This window comes from Pleurodeles waltl, chromosome 6, assembly GCF_031143425.1.
Source record: "Pleurodeles waltl isolate 20211129_DDA chromosome 6, aPleWal1.hap1.20221129, whole genome shotgun sequence".
Classification (NCBI taxonomy): Eukaryota; Metazoa; Chordata; class Amphibia; order Caudata; family Salamandridae; genus Pleurodeles; species Pleurodeles waltl.
Window position 1 is genome coordinate 1,096,025,509 of NC_090445.1, and position 22,681 is coordinate 1,096,048,189.

The following is a 22,681-nucleotide window of genomic DNA, read 5'->3' on the forward strand; positions in this document are numbered from 1 at the left end:
AATCCTGAAAATGGTGCCACATGGATCATCATTTCTACTCACTGCAATACATCCTAATGAGATAAAGTCCTGGGCTCAGTTTAATGAGTTCCATCCAGTGTCTCTTTGCCCTCTACATCAAATATATCGATTTTAGGGATTATCTCTAGTCATTGATTTTTTTTAGATGGGTTGACATTGTCCCCCTGCCTGCTAGGTAACTAGCATCGTACAATTTATCCTTAAATATAGGACCCTGCATATGCCGAGCAGCATTCTCAGAGTGCTGTATATGTCTGAATCTACTGTCCCATCCCTCTCTTCTCTGGAAGGATTGAAGATCATTTTCGTGCTCAGTGAGTATTAGGGTTCACCTTCTGTTGTGTAGCACACTCCCTGGTTTCAGTAGAAGAGAGGGATACCAGATGTTCCAAATTCTGTGTATGAGACTAGCCTCTCTGGCTTTTGTTTTGTATGGATCCTTTTGACCGTCTGTTTATTATTTGAGATCCAACTTCCCTACTTCACCCACAAGCCTGTTTACAGCATATTTAGGGACATATTTATACTTGGTTTGCACCATTTCAGCATCATTTATTTTGACGCTAAAACGGTGCAAACTTAACTCCCTATTTATATTGTGATGCTAGACCCGTCTAGCGTAAAAATATAGGGGTTAGCACCATATTGTGGATGCGGCAAACTACCTTGCGCTAATTAGATGCATGGTAGGCGTTCCTATCCACAATATCTCACTTACCCCCTAATGCCTTATTTATACTCTGGTGCAAAAATGACACGCACGTGTGGGCGGGCCCAAATAATGGTGCTAAGTCTGATCAGCACCATTATTTAATGCCTGGGTCTGACCAGGCTTTAGGGGACCTGTGGAGCCATTTCCATGGCTAAACACTATGGAATGGGCCCACAGGTGCCCACCCCAAGCCCCAGGAATACCCCCACCCACACCATAGGGAAGCCCCTGGGTAAGTAGAGGTCACTATTTTTTTTTTTTTTTATTCAGTACCATTGGGGGGCCCTTACATGGGCCCCCTGCCTGACATTGGGTATTATGGCCATGCCCACAGGACACTTGTCCCCTGTGGTGGCCATTGGGGTGGCGGGCATGACTCCTTGTCTTTACTTAGACAGGAGTCATGTTTGGGTGTTAGTGGGTCAGTAAATGACGCTAGGCCGGTTAGCGGCATATTTATTGCCGCTAACCAGTCTGTCGTCATTCCTGGCCCACTAACACCTTTTCCCCTCCTGCCACCCCCCTCGGCTAGCATCTTTTCTGTAGATGCTAGCCTGTCCTTTGCGCCACCATGCACCATTCCATTAATATGGCACCTGGCTGGAGCTATGGAATGGCGCTACCAGGTGCAATGGATTTTGGCGCAAGACTGCGCTAATGCAGTCTCCGTCAAAATCCCAAAATATGGGGCTTAATATAAAAATCTGTGATTTTAATTCACTAATGTGTTTTGAGTTCCCTCACCAGATCAGAGTCAACAATCTCATTGGTTTCGGTAGGGAGCTTAAATCGTGCTCACAAGTTTATGTTGCTATCTCTGCTCTCTGCCTAACATTGTCAATACTTAACGGCGCAAATCTGTTGGTACAAACAATAATTGGTTCAAGGGGGATGTCATGCTCATGAGGTGACAGGTGAATAATTGCTCAGCTCATTGTACCTGTTTCTTGCATTGGTTCAGAATTAGCAAGTGACTTAACATTGGGTCCAGTAGATGACGTACCATTTGTATTTTATGGAACATTTTCGTTATTTTAGGCTGCCTCTAAGATAACTGTTTCCCAGGAACCCCTGCAGGATTCAATATTGATTCCGCTCCTCTATTGATTTGTTTATTTCTTCCAGGGTACAGTTTTCTATTAGTGTGGGTAGTATTTGTTTTGCAAAGTCACCCCTTGTAGTGACCCTGCCGCCATCCTTTTCACATTGTGAAATTATGCTTGGTTTCAGCTCTGCAAAAAGGAAAATAGTCTACAGGACACCGCTCAGTGAAAATTACTATTCTTCTGCAGGTAGGGTCTAGACTCTAGGCTAATATTTTTTTAATAACCGCATACAGGGTCCACCGCCTGAAGCATATTGCCACATCCTATGGAAGGGCCCCCCGCCTACAGTGCCCCTCTGGACTGGCAAGCGCTTCTTGTGGCTTGTAGTCTCCTAACACCAGCAACAACAGCGTTCTGCGCAGTGCAGATGCAACCTGCACTTTATAATGTCTCAGATGTCAAGGGCCCGCCTCCTCTGCTGCTTCCTGGACGGGAAAGTGTATCCTGGGACTTGTAGTCCCCCAAAACTGGCAACCATATTGTCCTTTGAACAGAGTGCTCTTTTTGTCATCATGATAAATGTTGGAATTACCCCAACTCGGGGTACTATCTGCCTCCCAGCAATGAAAGGATATGTTAGTCCTCTTCGGCTAGAACCTGTGAAACCAAAATTTAGCAGGAAATAGAAAATGCCAATTTATAGGTCAGGGCACGCGTCACATAAACCACCGGGCTACCTATGTGCACTAACACCCGAGCTAAGCTAAGACTCTCGTTGGACAATTAACCCATTGATGGCCGCGACGTTGTTACATTTGCCCAGGTCTCTGAAGTTCTCCGTGAAATGCCTGAGCAACATCTACTTTTGCCATGCCCTGTGCCCCAAGCACCCGTGAAAAGTCACAAGAGATCAAAGGTCAAGGGGTTACTGTTTTTTTTTTAGGAAATGTACTTATCCCTCAGGTCAGGATCGATTTAATTCGTTTTCTGCGTAGTCAAGTGAACATCTGCTGCTTTTAAATAAAGGAGAGTGAGACAGAACTACGTCTATGTGTATTTTGTTAACAAGGAACAATACTTTATATTTAGTGGAGGACGTGTGCGTTTTAATTTGTTATTGCTTTTCCACTCGTCGTCATTTCAGCATCAAGAGTAGACTTATAGAGAGTGAACTGATAGATTGTGTGTGAATCAACAGGATAAATCTGCATAGTGCAAAACACACGGTTGCATTGCAATAAAATAAATCTGCATCCTAAGAGACATACAAAACTAGTCACAATAAGCTGGTCCTTTGGTTTTGTCAATGCTTGTTTTGATTTGGCATTTTTTTTCTAAATCTGTACTGTAGGAGGAGCTGCCAGGTCCTCACTAATCTAAACAAAACAAAATTGAGAAAGCAAAAATGTTTGTTGGTCCAAAAAATAATACATTGCTGTAGTAGTCTCGGGCACTGAAGGGAACTACTTTGTATGTCAGTGTGTTGTTCCTGGTGAAAAGGTTGAATGCAGTAACTCACAGTGAAGTTAGTGATTGGCTAAAGTGGGCTGACCCTTTGCTCCATGCTGTGTGAGTGGCACAATAAAAGACCAATAGGTCAAGAGGGCTGCAACACACACACACAAACACACACACACACACATTTTAGTAAAATGAAATGGTATTTGCTAATGCCATATCTAAACAGGAGACCATCTGAGTGATATTTCTGAATATTTGTAGTTAATCTAAAATGGAAAGAGAGTCTCTTGCTTGTGAGGGGGCACAGAAACCAAGGCACAAAAATTATTGGCAAAAGAAAAAAGGCAGAAATGTTTTTTTCTAGGCTGGAGTATAATTTTCATATTTCTCTCATTGCTGACATTTTATAATGCTTTTATGTTTTGTTTTTATCCTATTTAATAGGAGGTCTATGAAGGATTGTAAAACATAATTTGACTCATCATCAAAATGAGTCTTGCTCTCTCATCACAAAGGCCCTGAAATCTGTTCATTGACTCCCAGTAAAAGAAAGAGCAATCTTTTAAACTCCCTTTGTAGCAAATGAAGTGTTCAATGGTTAATCAGTGAAATACTCCACAAAGATTCATGTCAGCTACCTAAAGGTCAGAAAATTCAGGTTCGCTACCAGGGACTGCATTACAGATACGGCACACTCTTCACTCTGCAGCGCATTGGGCCCTTAAATGGGTGCATCGGCCAAAGCACAGGATAATGTGCAGTATCACAGCACATACACTGGGCCTGGTTTATGAAAAGTTAGCGCCTCCTTTGCTTCATTTTCTGACGCAAAAGCGGCATAAGACTTACAAAATATAATTATATTTTGTAAGTCTGTGCCGCTTTTGCGTCAAAAAATGAGGCAAAGGTGGCGCTAACTTTTCATAAATCAGGCCCATTGTTCTCCGTGTTGGCGCCAACCCACACATGTAATGGGAACCGCACTGTATTAAAAAGCAGGCAGGCTGTTTCAAGCTCCAGGAACACCTTTCACGGTAGACAATGGCCCATTTCAGAGGGGGAATTTATCCAACTATTACGGGATGCAGTGAGCAGGCTGGATAACTGGCATGTCCCTGGGAAACCGTGCCGGCCTCCACGAAGGGCACCCTCCGAGACGCACTAACTGTGTGTCATCTGTACGCAACACAGTCAGTGCTCCTCCTAAAGGCCCCTTAGCGTTGCACTTTGCTTCTGTGGTATGACATGGCGCTAAGGATTCCCTCCTATACATGAAGCCATGTCCCTTTGCAAATGAGGGCATGCCCTTTATCCCTTTGCAAATGGGGGCATGCCCTTTATCCCTTTGCAAAAGAGGGCATGCCCTTTGGGATCGCATTGGTGCACATTTATTGCTGTCCCAATCTATTTTACAGAAGGGGACACACAAGCATCTGTGGACATTTTTATAATACCACAGTGCAGATAGTGCAAAAAAGCAAGTGGGAATGCCTAACATGTCCCCGGTGCACTATGTAAAATATGGCCTCCCATTTCTCTCGATTACCTGTATCCGACACTATTGAGGCCTAACATTTGGTGCGTCAACTTTCATGCTGAACTGAATGTGTAAATTTGTAGTAACTAGCATAGTGAAATTATTTTTTTCTAAAATCAGAATGCCTTTTCCTTGCCATTCCGAATGCCCTCTCCCCCTTTGTACACCAGCAATGCTTATCAGGGTTACCCTTGCAATGCAATAAAAAATCAAGAACCCCAAACTCAAAATTTTGGTGAAACTCTGGAATTCAAAATGGTAAAAACTAAAATAAATTTCAGATCTTTATTCACAATATCCTATCTTGACATGTTCAAAATTTATTGATGGAACTTGCCTGTTTCATGCAGATGAGACATACAAAAGAAATGCTTTTAACTTCTTCCCACCTGAATGTATCTTTAAGAAACTAGGATGAAACAAATTGTGCCAAATATGTGCAGAATCGTCAAACAGACCAGGCCATGGGCCACCCACCATTCATCTTACCTGTGCCTGCACCATATCATACCCCTGATGGCTTCACACTATTTTTGCTTAAAATTTGTAAATTTCAGGAAAGTCACAAATTATGGAATTTGTGAATTCTCTGAAACATGTAAATTCAATAACATGCTGTCCATTTTTAAATAGAAAATGGCATACACATTCTTGTGCCTTTCAAAAATGTCATGGATTTATCCCTTGCTAAGTGCATTTCTGACTATTGGCTATCAATTCGCCGTGCCTCTGTAATCATATCTACCTCTATCTGGTGCCTATAGCCAGTCATTATGCCCCCTTTATCTCTATACTTTTTCCCATTGAGCAAAATTCAAAAAGTTTGCAGAATTACAAGAAAGTCAAGATATTGGACAAAATGATTGAAGCATTTCATAAGCCAAATACATTCTTGAAAAATTCTAATACGATGGACAGGCTATTTACGTTGCTGTCTCCCGTGTTTAAATAGCAAAGATATCTCTAAATGTGAACTTTTACGTGCAGGTTGATATAGTTTTACGAAACACTAATTTCTGAAAACTTACTACACCGATTTAAATCAAATTAATTTAGCAATCTTTCTGACTGAAGTTATGATTTGATGTCAAGTGTAAATCACTTCAGAGTTTTTTTCTGCAGCGGAGAGCAACATTTCTAATGTGAGTTGGATGTAAATTCCAACTTTTGACACTCTCCCCTTTAACTTTTTTCCTTGCATGTATCTGCACAAAACTTACCATGTTCAATGTTGTTTGGTTTATTAAAGCATGCAAAATGCAGTGCAGAATCAGCAAACACACAACAATTATTAGCAATCCAGTAAATGCTTTTTTTATTGGAAAATACTGCTGAACCATAACTACAGAGATTCTAGTGAGATTTTGTCACACAGACACATAGGGAGAAAGCAATAAAATATCAAATCCTAATGACAGCCCCGAAACCATACTGCACAGCTTTACTCTTGTCAGGACTACTAGGGTAAGTGCAGCAAAAGAGGGCAGAATTAGGCAGCAAAGACATCTAAATAAGCATCAAAAAGGTAGACCATGCAGCATTATACAGCACATTCTATGTCAGTAATACTTTGGACCATTAATGATAGAAACACCGTTTTTCTGATGAAATGTTCATTTTGTGCAAATTTTGTGGAAAATCGGGTTAATCCCTAGTCGTGTGGAAAAGACTGAAGCCACAAAATCGTGTAAATACACTGAGTTTCACCATTGTCTATTGTTTTATCACTGATGCATTCGTGAAACTCAAGCAAAACCTAAATATTCAAATTCCTATCAGTGCCATTGTTAACCGTTTGAAATACACAAACTGGTCATTTCTACAATTTGCACAGCTGCACTACGATGGATGTAGCTCCCGTCATTAATTAAAACTTTCATTCTCCCCAATCCCCAAAAACTCAGTGGTGTTTCCATTGTTAGGCTGATTTATGTGTCTCAGACACTAGTGTTTGTTGAAAACCAAATAGCACACTCAATGATCCCTCTTTAATGGCCTCACATTACATAAACATTGAAGACAGACCTTGCATCTATGTCACAAAAGATCACAAAACAGTGCAAAATGAAGGTCAGGCTATTTCATATAACACTATTTCAGGTTACGAAGCGGAGTGCGTCCTGCCGATCCGTAAGTATTAGCGGCTCTTCAGCACCCTGGAAGGTATTTCCTACACTATTAGAGGTCCTGAGTATCTGCTTACTTGTTTACAGCTTATTTGACCCTCAAAATTGAGAGCAATCCTTGCCTTGACTTGAGAGGGGCATTACTTATGACCCTCATTGGGTGAGGGCTTTATAAGCCTGCAATTTCTCCTATATCGATGTTTGTTCTCACAAGTGTGTCACGTTTGATTTGTCTTTATGTGACTTGAGTACAATGTGGGGTGGCATTTCACGCACCTGCACCAGCACAAATGAATCCATATTGTAATGCATTGAAGCCCATTTGAATGTCTTATCTATAGGCAATTAGTGGCATTGTTTATTTTGAACCGATATTGTTCTTTTTACATCTCTTTTAAGGTTGGTTCCCTTATTGAGCGGTATTACTCTTTCGTATAACTGAGTATTTTGGGCACTTTTCATCAATTCCCAAAATATTCCTGCAAACACTGTGTTGATTAGGGCCATTGGTCCTGACAATTTGCCCCAGATCAATTACGGCTTATTATGGCATGAAAAATGATGACCTACTGATACCACCCCATTGGGATCTGGGACAGACCATCATTTTTGGTCCTGGCCACTGTTATTTTAGTTTTTAATCTAGGCAAGAGGACCCAGAGATTACCATTTTTAGGGTACCACCTAGCCTATTTTAACTCACTCTTCCCATCCCAATCTACACCTTCACGTTCACAATATATACACCTTCTACACACCAATCGGAAAACGTTCTCCGGTAAAGAGCCCCCCTGCAGAGCAGGGCCCGTTGAGCATTGCAGCGCCGCCCCAATGTGGATCGTGTCCGATGATGAAGCATGACAACCATTTGGGTGTGTGAGGGCTCTTGCTCCTGAGAAATCAGATGTCCCTTCTGATTTCTTAGCTTCTATTCAATCTGACTTTCTTTGACACACTTGTCTATACAAGATATAGGAACTGCATACTCTATTGTTCAAATATTAGTTCATTTGGGAGCACATCTTCTGGACCTTCATGCGCTCTCATTACCCCCATTTTAAATAGCTATTTCATGTGTCAATCCATATACAACAATAACTGGATTTGCGGAAATTAATTATTATGATATGATATATTTTAGTACTGTGTGTTTTGTTGATTTCCAACCGGGGCATAGCTTTTTTTTGGAGGGGGGGTATGAAAATGTATTTTCTGATAAATAGTTGGGAACAGGTGCTTTCAGTTGGGTATTGGGAGATGCCAGTCAGATTTCAGTAGGAATTTGTATATCCAGACAGAAATAAACGTGCTCACACTCTTGCACTATGTGTTGAAAGTCCTCAAAAATAGTGTTCATTTTACAAAGTATTGTGTTTTCTTTCTTAGTACTCCTATCAATCTGCATGCCTCTCCCTTTACACTGCCACTTAAGCCCCTCTCATGTACCCTGCTTGTTGTATAATGTATTTAAACATTATATGCCAGTCTGATTGTGGAAAAACTGAAGCTCATCCTCCTTCCCCCAATCTTACTGACCAAGCTGCACCCCTGTTTCCAAACTGGAGACAGAGAGGGCTTGCTGATTTCCAAACTGGAGATAGTGAGAGTGAGCTGCTCTTCTTGCAGAAAGTGGCTTGGACTTCTCCAGACACGCCCTGTTTGATTCTTTTGACCCCCACCTGTGGAACAACTCTGATTTTCCGCACTATAATTTACGATCGGGCAGCATTGTAACTTGCCAGCCAAGTAATTACTGGTGGTCCCCCTTAACACTATCTGCGACACATATCCATAACTTTTTTGAATATGCCCAATGAATTATTAACACATGGCTTTGCTTGTGGGTCAATTGACTCACTAAGTACCAATTTAACTCTTACCATTTAGATATCATATACCTTATCTAGAATGGAGGTGACCATTGGACCCAGAATCTAACCCTGTAGCCTCGACCTGTCCAGGTGCCCCTGTCATCTACTGTAATGATGAGAACTCATACTACAAATAGGTTTGAATCAACTTCGAACCCATTCCACACAAGCTGAATGGGTTTTATGTAAATTTCCAATTCAAGGGACTTTAGTTGTGTGTTAAAGTAACACATTTTTGAAAGTTTTTTTTCTATGAATAGCACCAATACGGTTTCGTTTTCATGTGTTTTTCACAGGGACACATTGCACCTATGTCTTGTTATTTTTCCATCTTAAACTATGTATATATATATATAGCTATATATAATACATTTGTCATGTAAACTACTCCTTCTGTTACTGTTCACTGTTCTGAATATTAAAACCATTTATAATCATTTCCTTTAGACTAATTCTATGCAGTCAACTATTTTTCTGCAAAAGGATAGTCTTTTGAAATTAGTTCCAGGTGTACCATTGTTATTGTCATTTACTAGGATTAAACGGATTAAACGGCATAGAATATCAAATTATGTGACAAGATTATATGTCAAAGTAAGCATGAATGCCATAAACCCATAACAATTTGATAAATATTGCAGCTGCAGAATTGTTTAAATCCACTGATCCTGATCTTTGCCCATTATTTTACAAAAATTGTATTAAAAAAAGGTAAACAAAGCATAAGCATTTCTTTCAAAACAGTGTCATTGTTTGTTGCACTTGAAAACCTTTTTTTCAAGTTAACTGCCCCAAACTGAACGTGTAACTTTGAAAGATCAATAACAGATGCAATGTATAATATGATCCTATAATGCCATCTTGGATGTCTGGTGACATTCACGAACCCCCTCAGCCTGCGGCCTCGTGGTTTATGATGTCGCCAGAATTCCTTATTGGAAACATTGGACTCTGGAGCACTTGCGAGCAGATTGCAGACAACTTGCTTTGGTAAGATGTCAAAATAGATATTTTTTCTGTTTCGTAAGGCATAAACACAAAATAATCAGTGTTTGGGTCAGTCTTTCAGAAAAGCTTGTTACCAAGAGTGGAGATGGCTGAAAATTACACACACAGAGGCAGTAAGAGTTTTTTTTTTGTCCGGGCCATTAATTCGGCACATTCCAGGCAATGAGATTCTATATTTTTATCACTGGAATGAGAAAACCTTTTATCAAGATATATTTGAAAAGCACATTTATTGTGTTTGATCTTCTTTGGCCCTTTCTCAGTCTTATCCCGACTGAACTTGATGTGTGCAAAGGCCTGGAATCAGTCATCTTTCCCGCACACTGCTCCACCCCTCAGTGCAGAGGGATGCTGGCCAGGCTCATACCAGAAGTATAGTTTTAGAAATGCATAGCCCTCAGGTGTGGCCAAAATTAAAGTTGTGCATTATAGGTTCATATTCTCCCAAGTACATGTAGGGAAAAAGTTCCAACATGCAAGGTTTTAAAGCATGCAATGCTTTCTGGTGCTTTGCTAATTATTGATGTGATTGGATGTGCTACTAAATATCAACTTCCAAAATATTGTGGTACAAGAATATCGAGGACAGCATATCGAAAGATAAGTGCATAATGGGAAGTATAGCCTTACTGTTCCTAACTCCATATCAACATACCTTGAAGATATAAATATCTCAAGGTACATCTATGTTGAGCAATGTATAGAAAGTATGAACTTTGGGATTAAATATTCTGTCCTCATGATTGTATTCCATTGACATTCTGGTTTTGATATTCATAGTGCATACTATGTAATTCGATTTGAAGAAATATGTGCATTTTTAGATGGTACATATTAAAACACGCTCAATCAATTTTCAACAATCCAACTTTAAATCCTATCAATTAGAGGTGAGAAATGTTGTATAGTCAGCTGACTCACAACTTTTTGTATTCTATAAACTGAGAAATCATTGATACTAAGCTAGCCTCAGCTCACACACCCACCCACCCCTCTTACCTGAGGTGGTGGAGGTCCAGTCTACACACTCAGTAGTCTTTTGCTGGAGGATGTCCTACCTAGAATATTGTGCATTGGGAAATCATCACACCTGAAAAGGCCCATAGGGATAAACCTCACATCAAATAAAGTTAGAAAATGTACTCTGCTTCATACAGTGTGGAATTTTCTAGTTCTGCCCAACTTCGTTAAATAATTTAATTTGTCACTAATTTTAAATAACTCTACAAAGAGCTTGGAGCATATTAATCAAGGCCATTTCCAGAAAATAGTAGCAACCATGCAGTTTTAGCATTTTAGGGCTGCAACAATGGTGAAAACTAAATAAAATTTAAATGTCATTTTTGCAGGGAAACTTGGGAAGGTTCCACAATGAATTTCACTCTAACGTTGTGGCAAAAGATGGGTAGTTCAATTACATTTGATCAAATGTGATCAATGTTGAAGCCTGCATTGACTTTAAGCAGGCTTCGACACTGGCATACAACCCTCCCAGTTAGAGGCAGGTTGTACAAGTCTGTTGTACAAAAAGAGACCTTTGTTATCCATCGGCCATCTGCCAACAAGACAGGTAGGCATGGTAAAGGACAAGTGATTGTGTGAGACTGGGATGGGTACATTTGAGGCCTATGCCTGGCTGCTAACACTCGTTTCACCTCCATTTTGAGGAGCTGTAGATGTGCAGGCAGCAGCGCTATCTTTAAGAGTCTGAGTGGTGGTTTCACAGTTTGTTTCTAGGATCCTGCTTTGTGATAAACTCTCTCTTTGATGCTGCTTGCATGGGCCATCCCAAGGATGCTACAAAGTCCTCTAGTACCATTTACTACTGTAAATATGGCTCCCCTGATGCAGTTTTCTGCAGCAGAGGGGCGTGCAATGTGTGCAACACCCATTGCATTTTTAACCTGTCCCAGATTTACAAGGATTCGTAAACCTGAGGCAGTGCGAAAAACTAACACCACTCTGCATTCTGCAGCACACATAGGAAGAGAAAAACTCTATTAATGATTTTATGGGCAGGAAGATGTCACTTCCTGCACATAAACAATCAATAAATAATGATAATTTGCTACTCCTATGTGTGCTGCATTGTGCAGCACACATAGATCTAGCAAATCACCATCACTGATTGTTTATGGGCAGGAAGGGACATCTTCCTGCACATAAAATCATGAATTGAGTTTTTCTCTTCCTATGTGTGCTGCAGAATGCAGAGTGGTGTTAGTTTTTGGCACTGCCTCAGGTTTACAAATCCTTGTAAATCTGGGACAGGTTCAAAATTCAATGGGTGTTGCACACATTGCACGCCCCTCTGCTGCACAAAACTGCATCATGGGAGCCATATTTACAGTAGTAAATGGTAGTAGAGGACTTTGTAGCTTCCTTGGGATGGCCCATGCAAGCAGCACCTTTCTGCACATAACCATTAATTCCCTGCAACGCAGGCACCCGTACACTATGGTGTAAGGGTGTCTGTGATGCTAGGCAGCTAATTTTAGGGCTAGGGCTAGGAAAAACACAGGGGTGTGCCAAATTGTTTTAAAAACAGCACATCCCTGCATTTCTGAAGTGATGCAGTGCGGCACTGCCAGTTTTGTCCAGTTTTGGTGCAGGTCTGCCTCCACCTCTTTTCACAAATGAGTCCCTTAGTTTTTATGTTCTTAGTTAATTTTAACTGACTATCATGTCTGCTCTCCAATCTACCATCACATATATTGAAAAAATCCTCAAGGACATACGTCTGTTATTATTAAGCTCCACGCTTCATTTCTGAACTGAAAAAGATCTTCCGCAAAGAGCCTTCTCTGAGGGGCCCATTGGGCATTGGAGCAGCCACACAAGGAGGAGCACGGCCCTTAGGTGAAGCATGCCACCTCGGTGGGTGAGGGCCTATGCATCCTAAAAAGGATGCTTTGTTACTTCTGAGAAGCATCTGTACCCTCTAGGTGGGTCTCGCTTCCTATTACTATCGGAACTGAACACTCAATTTGTATGTTATGGTTATGGGAGAATGTGTGATGGACTGGAAATTCCTCTTATAAACCCCCTTTCTTCTAACATATATTTCACTATGAGTCAGCGCCCCTAGAAAGGCTGAAAGCTTGAGCAGAGTCAATGACTTGTGATGACTCTGCCCCTAGCCATAGGCTAATCGAAGCACTATGCCATATTGGAATCTAAAGACTTCCTGATTGAACATTGCTTCTGAATGAGTGGTAGGTTTAGGTAGTGAATACAGTTATGTATATAATAGAATAGGAAAGATCATGAAAGTTGCTTGCTTAAGAACAACATGACTCAATGTCCTGGACAGTTTTGCTATCTTTTCACACAGTAAATTCTTGTTTGACATACCATGTGTGAAAGGTGAGAAGGAAGTTCAGCTAATGTCTATTGATTTTTTTGCATCTTAGCTGTGCCTTTCACCTGTGATTGCAAACCAGTGCTGGTGCCACCCTTCACATCAGCTCCTGACACACAAAACTGTGGAGTCCCAATATACATTGTCTCTCCTGAAAACCTAAATACACAGTAACATTTCCACCTCTAATTCTCCCCCTCTTGCCTACTACTTCAGCCAAGCCAAAAAAAGCACAGAAATTGCAGTTCAACTGAAAAACTCACTAACGCCTTCCAGTGACTGCCTGTTCATTCTATGGACAAAAACTGAGAACCAAGCATTGGCAAAGCCAATATGTTTTGCCTACACAATATCTATTGGTTTTGTCAATGTTTTAAGACATGTTTCAACGCAGCTCGAGCTGTTGTTCAACATGGCATAGTGTAGGAAACTAAGCATTATGATGTTGCCAGTGTTCACCGTGCCATAGCATTTTTTTAAGGCTACAACAAGCAAGGACAGGGGCAGAGGCTGATAAAGGGGGAAGCAGCAATGAAAAGACGGGGGAAGGTCAGGAGGATGTGTAAGCAAGGATGGTGGTGAGGTGTGGCGGGATGGGGCAAAATGGGCAAAAAAAGTTTCAAATCACAGCTCAAGCAGCAGAGAGACACTAATTAAGAAGAATCAATCTGTGCTCAGTCCATGCGCCATAGAAGAATCAGGAAGTGCTTTGTCTAATTAGGAGGCAGTAAAGAAGAAATAACACTGAAGAAAATGAATGGTAGGTAATGGGCGGGCTCTAAGCCCTTTTTGTAAACAATAGTGTCTCAAAAGCAAAAGCACATGGCTTAGGTGGGTCCGGCCCTAAAAGAGAACTCTCTTTGATGTAATCAAAAAGCAATACATCTGAATGCTCATGATGGCATCAACCATCATTGATGATGTCATTGACAAGAAATGCTTATATAGCTTTCTGTAATGTCATTGATAAGAAATGATCCAACACACCTGCCTGTGATGTGATTGGCTAGAATTCTATCTTGGACTTGGATACTATTGCAAGGAAATGTATACACCTGCCATTCACATCATCACAAGGACTGTTACATTGATCGTCCCTGATGACATCAACAGCGCCTGGCACATTGATTCCTGTGATGTCATTATGGAACAATGCTATTTTGACTGTCCATGATGTCTTGATGATGGGGAGGTATATTAACTGTTTGTGATGTAATTGCCAAGGAATGCCACATGAACTCTTTTACTAGAAATGCTTCCATGCCATATTAACTGCCAGCAAACTCAATGGCTGCACTTGCTTCTTTGACTGTGATGTCATTGCAAGGAGAGCTGTAAAGGCTGCCCATGATGTCTTTGAAAAGGAATGCTACAGTGACAGTTCATGATGTCATCAAAAAGGATTGGTACATTAGCTGTCTGTCATACCCTTGAAAAAAAGCACTTCATTGTCTGTAATGTAAGCAACAACGAATTGTGCCTTGACCTTTTTTGACATCATATTCAAGAAGTGCCACAATGACTGCCAATTATGCCCCAACAGTATGTGCATTCACAGACAAGGAATGCTGAGTTACTTTACTTGGCCAAGATATTCTCAGCAAAGAATGCTACATTGATTTCCACTTGTCTGGATTTTAACTGCACCGTTCTAGATTTGGATACCACGCTTTGATCAGAAGCAGCCACGCTCCCTTATTGACTTATGTTATGTTAGGATCTAGAAAGATTTAAATTCTTGTCAGAGACTACGTGTCCCATGGAAGCTTTTGTGTGTCTAGCCTGGCAGTGTAACCTTGTTCATGTCCACCTTAAGCCAAATGCTGTGGTTCCGAGATTGGTGGTCTGTGGACCACTAAGCCTCAGGGGCAAGGTGAAAGTTGACAGCGATGTACGAAGGATTTGTTTAAGAGCCAGATGTTCAATAGCAGTGCACCCTGAGTAGTCTGACACCCCTTTACAAGTAACCATGTAATTCTGAGGAGGCTTGTAGTAGGAAGTAGAATTACGAAATCCATGGTAACTCCCAGATCGTATGTGTTTCATCTGGACACCTCAGCTGGTCCTGAAAATAATGAAAATGTCCAGGAGCAACTCCGTGGATAAATGAAGAACTACCTGGGGAATTCATTGAGGCACTCCCAATAGAAAGTACATTTCCAATTTCTGAAAGAATCATCAGAGTACACCTCTCAATATATGCTAATCCCACCTACCCCAAGTTGCTGATGCTGTAACTCCAAGCAGAGGAACTATTGGGCCTGTTATGGGGGCTGTTCTAATAAGGCGCTAAGTCTGAGCATGTGCAAGTTTCCCTGTAGTTTAGAGGGAATTCTTATTGGGATCTCGATGGCACACTCTGTAAGCTAGCGCTTCGAATGTGTGACGTCACATCAACCTCATGTTGCTCCACGTCAAGTGTAAATAACTCATGTAGTTCAGTTTTCCTTTACAAGCTTCCGCTTCTAAGAGCGGATTCGTACTTGGAAAAAAAACTATATGTACCAGAAAACAAAGACAGGAACGGGTCTGGAGCATCTGACATGGGGGGGCTGGGTGGCGTGGGAGGCTGATGTCTCTGTATCCTGGACCCTTCTTGAGCCATTCGGAGCATGGATGTTAGAAAGTGACACGTGTGTGGTACTTTCATGGGCAGAGCTGAAATAAATTGGGGTCAAGGAACAGGGCGAGCCTAGCTTCTGGCTGGGGAATTATGTGTAATGGAGAGTGATGGATTATTGCAGATAATTACAGATGAGAGGCGGGGCGGAAGGGGTTTACGCGAGGGTGGACTGATCAAGTTTAGAGCTAATGACCAGAACAGCGCCAACAACACACACTGCAGTTTAAGTTATCAAAAGGGCTTTTGGACTGGCACGTCAAGCCCCTACATTGAAGGTGCAGGGCAAACAATTAAAAAAATATAGAAACAATAAATTCGAAAATCAATAACTAAGATTAATGTGAAAACTTCAAAAACATCGCAGACAGATAGGTGACACCACCCACTCATTCCCCCCAAAAAAAGCAGGCCAACTTTGACAAAACTAACAAGCAGGAAATGTGTCAGTCTTGAAAGATGTAATAAACCGAACAAAAAGAAGGCAGCTGATATCGAAACAGATGCAATCAATAGAAAACAAGCACTAGCAAGATCAACAGGTTTGGCCTTGGTGAGAAGGATTATTTTTTTAAGCAAAATCAATATGCTAACGGTCGCAATTTAGAATAATATTAAGATAATATATTGGCCCAGCAGCCCTGGCACTTCATGCCAGATAGCTGTGCACACGTGTTCAGGCAAGATATCATCACTCACTGTGCAAGACAGCCAGTGGATGAGTTGGGCTGACCTTTTGTCTATTCTTTGTGCTGTAATGGTTGGATGTAAAATATGAATACCACTTGCAGATACCAATGGATGAAGAGAGCTGATCGAAAGCCTCTATGTGTGTCTATATGTGTGTATTCATATTACTCATTTTTGGGAAAAAGATGAAGCTGTGAAGACAGCTAAAACTGTTCCTAATCTGGACATATTTAATACCGTTTGCGGTGTGAGAGAGCAGATAGAGGCGGAGAAGAGAAAAAGTAGGAGGCTGGATCGACATTTTCTTTTTTTTTAAAAGCTAATACATGAAAAACTCTCTGAAAATAAATTCAATTTATAACTATAAACCCAAACTGTGTACTGTTCCTTTATATACTATTATTTCAAATACATCATACGTACCCATCCTTTACTCAGGAAAACGTCCTCTGCTACATCGTTGAACTTCTTAATGTTGGCATAATGTATTCCACAAGTAAGTCTTGGTGTTTGGTCGACATAAATGACTATGCTGGGCAACGTAAAATTGAATACAATTTAAGGAAGCAGTGGTAAATTCAACAGGCATTGCCCTGGTAAACTGAGGTCAAAGTTATTCTTTTAGAAGCATTTTTTCAAGCATATCCAAAAAAATAAAAATAAGAAAAAAATGCCACCTGAACATAGTGGCCAAATACCTGCAGTAACATTTGGAATTTCATAATGTTGATAGCATGGGTGCTTAGTAGCAGGCGGCTGACGTAGATCAGGCATAGATAGCATTTTCAGTTTGAAGGCACGTCACGAAAATATGATTCAAATTGGTGCAAAGAAAACATACTATCGTCTTTCGTTTACTGTCAGGTGAAGACATAGTTAAAGACAAAAGGGTGTCTAAAAAAACAAAATACATCATGAAGAATGTAAAGAAGAAGCATTGCTAATGCCAAATATTGTCCCACCAGCCCCAGCACTTTACGGTTGCACAGTCAGCCACAGGAAACAAAGATGTGCAGGCAGGTGTGGGCCAGGTGGACGTTCATTTTCCCAGTTATACTCTTGCCTGCCCAACTCATGCACGTCTGACGTGATTGATGTCAAGCCTGCTATGCAAATGATCATCCACTGCTTCAAAAGCAAGCTAATATCTGATTGGTTTACTTGACTCTCCCTGCCAGCAGGCCTGATATGTGACTGTAAGCAAGCCATCCCTGCCTAACATTTGCAGATCTGCCAGCTTATACCGTGCCACCGTGTGTCACACGATATTGGCATCCTTCACACGGTCACCCAGTGAGGAGCCTATATCACATGGCATGGAAAATGAGCTCGAAGCCACAACAAAGAGTTTATTTTCAGCTTGTCTTTGGAAGTGTTTAGCAGCCGATGCCCACTAAGAGGTATGCCGGCAACAGCCTCAGCTAGTTTCCTTTTTATGGTGGCAGGGTTTGGAGGGGCAGAGGAGGCAGAAGAGCATCAGAGGTAGTTCGGGTTTTGAGGCCCTACCCCCTTCAAGATCTAGCCTCCTCCTCATATGGGGATTTTTTTTTTAACTTGGCAGGTCTGCATTTGACTGATTCTGCTGCAATTCTCCCAGAGAATCTGGCGCTCCACTTCAGGCTTTCTTAGTCCTATCTAAAAGCCTTACATGCAGATGACTGCTGCCAAACCCCGTCTGCGTGCATCACTGTGAATAATCCCGCCGTGGTCCTGCCAGCTTTCGAGAAGCACCAGCTTGATGTAAAATATCTGGGTTTCCCGCTAGGCCAGTCCACCTGTGGGTTTAAAAGGCAGCTCAAAAGTGTTTGTTTTTTCCTGTAGAAATAACCAAAATGTATATAGTACTAAATATCATATGTCTGCCATTTTAAGTGCTGTAAACAACAGCCACAATTATGGTGCTTAAGTTACACACATCAGGAGGGAAAGCTGCTTCACTGGGAAGTTGTGACTCCCACAAGTCCGCATTATCAGCAGCAAGCGTACAGCTCAGTGAACTTTCCTTTTGACACGTGCAATATGCAAGAAAGTGCTTTAATCCACACCATCTAAAACGTCATAACAAAAGAAACCTATATGTTTCAATAAGCCATATATATATATATTAGAACATGGGTAACGATTTTTTTCCGCATCAACGCAACTTTAAAAAGCTTTCACTATCAATCAGTTTACTTCTAGGTCCATATCTATTCAGCCAGTCGGTGAAACAACAACCAGGCAGAACAAAAAACGATCCGTTTACTGCCGACTTATCAGCACAAAAATAGAAACAGGAAAACAGTGACGAAGTAAAGAGCCTCGTCTGACCTGTGTCACACAGCCAGTAGGCTTGTCCGTGCCCCGAGTGAGGCCTGACCTATTTCCCTTTTCTGCCCTTGGCTAATGTGAGGTCAGTCGTAGTGATGAGCGAAGTGACCCACTGAGGACTGGCTGTTAATTTGAAAGAGGGCAGAGAAAGGCCAAAACAGGCATATTCAAGAGGTCCCGAGATCTGTGCCTAAACAACAAGCAGCCTTCCAACTCCCTCCCTCCCAAAAAGTATTTATAATTTGGATCTGTCCAAAGCGCCTACATGTCTCAGTTTGGTCTCAATGAACTGTTTGAGCTAATGTAGTCATTCATAGATATACAAAATAATGAACTCTTGAAAATACAAAAGGAGTCTGCCAACTATCATTCATTTACACTGAGATGGAAGGTTACGGTGCAGCATTAAGTATTGTTGATTACAGAAACGTTGCACCAGTGTAAAAAAAAACCACTTGGGTAAGCCAGTTTACACAATCTGATTTTACACTGTTTTGGCAGCATGTGTATAAGAAGTGAAGAAACTTCATTTTCTCCACTTTTGAAATATGGAATACTGGACTAGATTTTAAGTGGTTGCATTTTAAAGTGGGCCAAACTAATTTGTTCTATTTTTTATGTAAATGTATATATATAAAATTTACTAAAGTAGTAGGACAGCGGTTCTGAACCTTTAGGCCCTGAAGCCTGCAGGTCTACACTGACAAGTCAGGGATTTGTAACTGTTTAAAAAACATAAAAAAATGTTAGGAGATTAGTAGAATATATGTGCATGAAAACCAAAATGTAAAGCTGAAATGTTGAAAGCTCTTTGTAAATGTGAAATAATTTGAAATTGTAGGCAAAAATGTTGGTATCCTCAGCCTGATTTGTGGGAGCACTGAAAGTGCAGTATACAACAGTATGGTTCATTAGTAACCTCAATTGAAGCACTAGTATGCACCAATAAAGGGCAAGTTTTAGGAGTGACAGATACAAACTGATATGCTAAAGCCTAACATATTAACTTGGAAGTGGCACAACCTGGTTTTGGCTGCCTTCTTGGCAAAATGTGGTTAAGGCCCCTGAAATTTTAAATATCACTAACGTTGGTCGTTTTACAGATATACTAAAGACCCCCATCCTAAAAAAGGGGTTCAATAAACGCTAGGGACTCCTAACAGCAGAAGGTCTGCAGGGGTCACGCTACGTCCTTGGCTCTGCCTACTTGCACTGGTTGGCAAGGGGCACGGCACGAGAAGATGACAACAATGGGGGTGTATCGCTACCGGCGCGTTCTGCGTGGGCTCATCACAGGAACGTAGACAGGGCATTTAGCGCACTTGAAACCCATGGTGCATTGCGCGGCTGGCGGAGACGCGTTCTGCATTTATGGCTTCCCTTGGCGCGCGGGTATGGTTACAGGGAGAGGAAGCTTGGCATTAGGAGAGATTTATACGAAGTATTTGATCTAGTTTCCAACTCCTGTTTCATAAACGATCGTGCATGTGCTACAGGTGGGAGGGGTTATGATGTGGTCTTCAGGGTCGGGCTTCAGGGTCAGGGTTGGGGGCGGTTCAGAGTGAAGGGCTAGACTCCGTCCTTGGCTATAAGGTGAATATTGACAGGACTATTGGTTTTTATGTCATTATGTCATACTATAGTAGACAGAAATGTAAAAGTGCAGCTACTAACATCCTTTTACTGATTGTTATGAGAAAACATTTTTGCCCCTCTGATGCAGTTTAACTGCAGATCTGAAGTATTAAAATTGCGACATAAAGTGAAATTGCTTCATCCACAGCCGGACGTCCACTGCAGCTTGCGTGGCAATAATGAGAACAATATGTGTTAATTATGACACAACATGGTGCAGTGCCAAATCTGCACACCCTTTGTAATCAGAACAACACACACTTTTCCTGTTGTAATAGCTGCAACCTGTGTGTGGAAATTTGTTTACAGCCCTTGAAAAGATGCCAGAGTATTTTCTTCAGTCTTCTGTATCTATTTTTCCATCTCTATCATTGGAAGTTTTTTCACCAAATCTTTAGGTTGTAAGGACCACAAAGCTATGCCAAAGGTCGAAATCTGTGGTGGGATGGAGAAAGGCCTGCTGAATTGCTCCCAAAGCGTGCACAACTCCCTAGAGTTCATCATAACAAGTTCTAGGTTTTTGACCTCCACCTCAGCACACACAATGATCATAGATTGCACCAAAAGTAGCTGTGACATGGCTTGAGACCCAGAGTCTCAACAAGAATTCTGCATGTTTACTACACACAGTACACTAATTCCCCATTTGGAGGGGTCAAACTTGTAATTGCCCAATACTGGCAGGGTGTTACCACACAGTACTGGTAATTGTGGGTGAGGATTTTGCATCCCATTATTACTGAGCAACTCATAATCAGGGTCTTACTGTGAATCTAAAAGACCTCACAAAAAAGGTGCACAAATATGGAACATCTTGAAGTGTATGTAATATCTAGACTCGCAGGGTATTGGAAAGAAAATAAATACCCCACAAGTTTTACAATGGTGGAAAGGCTTATGACAGTTTTATCAGCCTTAAACTACAATTAAGAGAAAGGAAAAAAGGTACGAGATATGGGGCAAATTGAATGATGTGCAATGGCATGCGGGTAATGCCAACTATGCATTACTCGACTGTACAGTTACAGGGGATTTTAGTGAATGATTTAACACATTTGAGAATTATTTATTTTGTATTAGATCGATTCTGATGCATTGTGTACTGTTCTTTAAAATGAAAAAAGTAAAATCTTGAAGTGAGCAAGGACATTCGGTGGCTCATATTCGTACTTTAAAAGATTTATTTAGAGCAAAACTTCTTCTCAAATGTTTTAAATTAGATTCACGGGTCTTTTCAAATAGAGAACATTATAAATATGCTGTAGCCACAAATTCACCAGCAGTTATATGGGGCTATCTTCAGAAGTCAGTCTCAACATAAGTAAGGCATTTATTTTTACACGAATAAGATTTCTCATTTTTCTTCTTCAGGGAATTAAGAATGGTGCAGCATTCATTCTTGGACAGCAACGCATGCTCATGTCAGAGTTATTACAAATTACTGTCTACCCTTACCGACAGTATTACGAGTATTTTAGACAATAGTAAGAAACGATCCTGAAATCACTTGGGTTATGTTCATACTGCCTGAATAACAAGGTCACAGAAGGTTGAGGTACTGGTAAAATATTTGTATGTGGTCCCCAAAATGTGCTTATAACACACTGTTGGTGTGGGGTGGCTGATGTGGAGGGAGTTAGAAGTTTAAACAATTTGTTTCAGGCCAACTCAAAGGATTATGATTTAATTAGAAGCAGTAAAAGTCTGTTGTGTTTTATGTTTATTCTGAGCTGACTGTAAATTGATAATTTTTACTGTCATTTGGTTTTATGTCTCAAATTTCTAATGTAAACGCTAACTGATTGCTGATATATATTTACGTACAACATGAGCCACTTTGTATCTATTGTGATGAATTGTATTTTTGCAATGTTGTTAATTGATCCACAATAAACCTCTTTTAATATGATGGCTACTGAGTAACTGAGATGTTTACCAGGGTATAGCACTTCTTGAAGTTACTAAGAATATTTTCTTAATGTAAATAATTGCCTAAAATACTAACGTTGTTTTGATGTTATACTTATTGTGACTGATACATGTACTTACACAAGTTGAAATCAGGGCCTTGGTGTGGTAAAATAGACAGAAACAGCGCGCCTTTTTGTATACCTATTCCGAGAGGGTGAAAATATTTTGAAACAAAGTAACAAAGCTTTTAACCACACAAACAGCTGGGGTTTAATATTTCTTCCAAACAGTGGTTTCCCATTCTATTAAAAAAAACTGCACGTGCTTTCTTGCCTTGTTTTACATGGCCACCTTTTCCGTGTCCCCAACTGC

The 22,681-nt window shown here is 40.9% G+C and overlaps 1 protein-coding gene across 2 annotated transcripts in view; it reads left to right on the forward strand.

Moving 5' to 3' along the window:
• Window positions 1-22,681, forward strand: part of LOC138300602 (heparan-alpha-glucosaminide N-acetyltransferase-like) — a 1,159,463-nt gene that overhangs the window by 996,454 nt on the left and 140,328 nt on the right. The window lies entirely within an intron of this gene.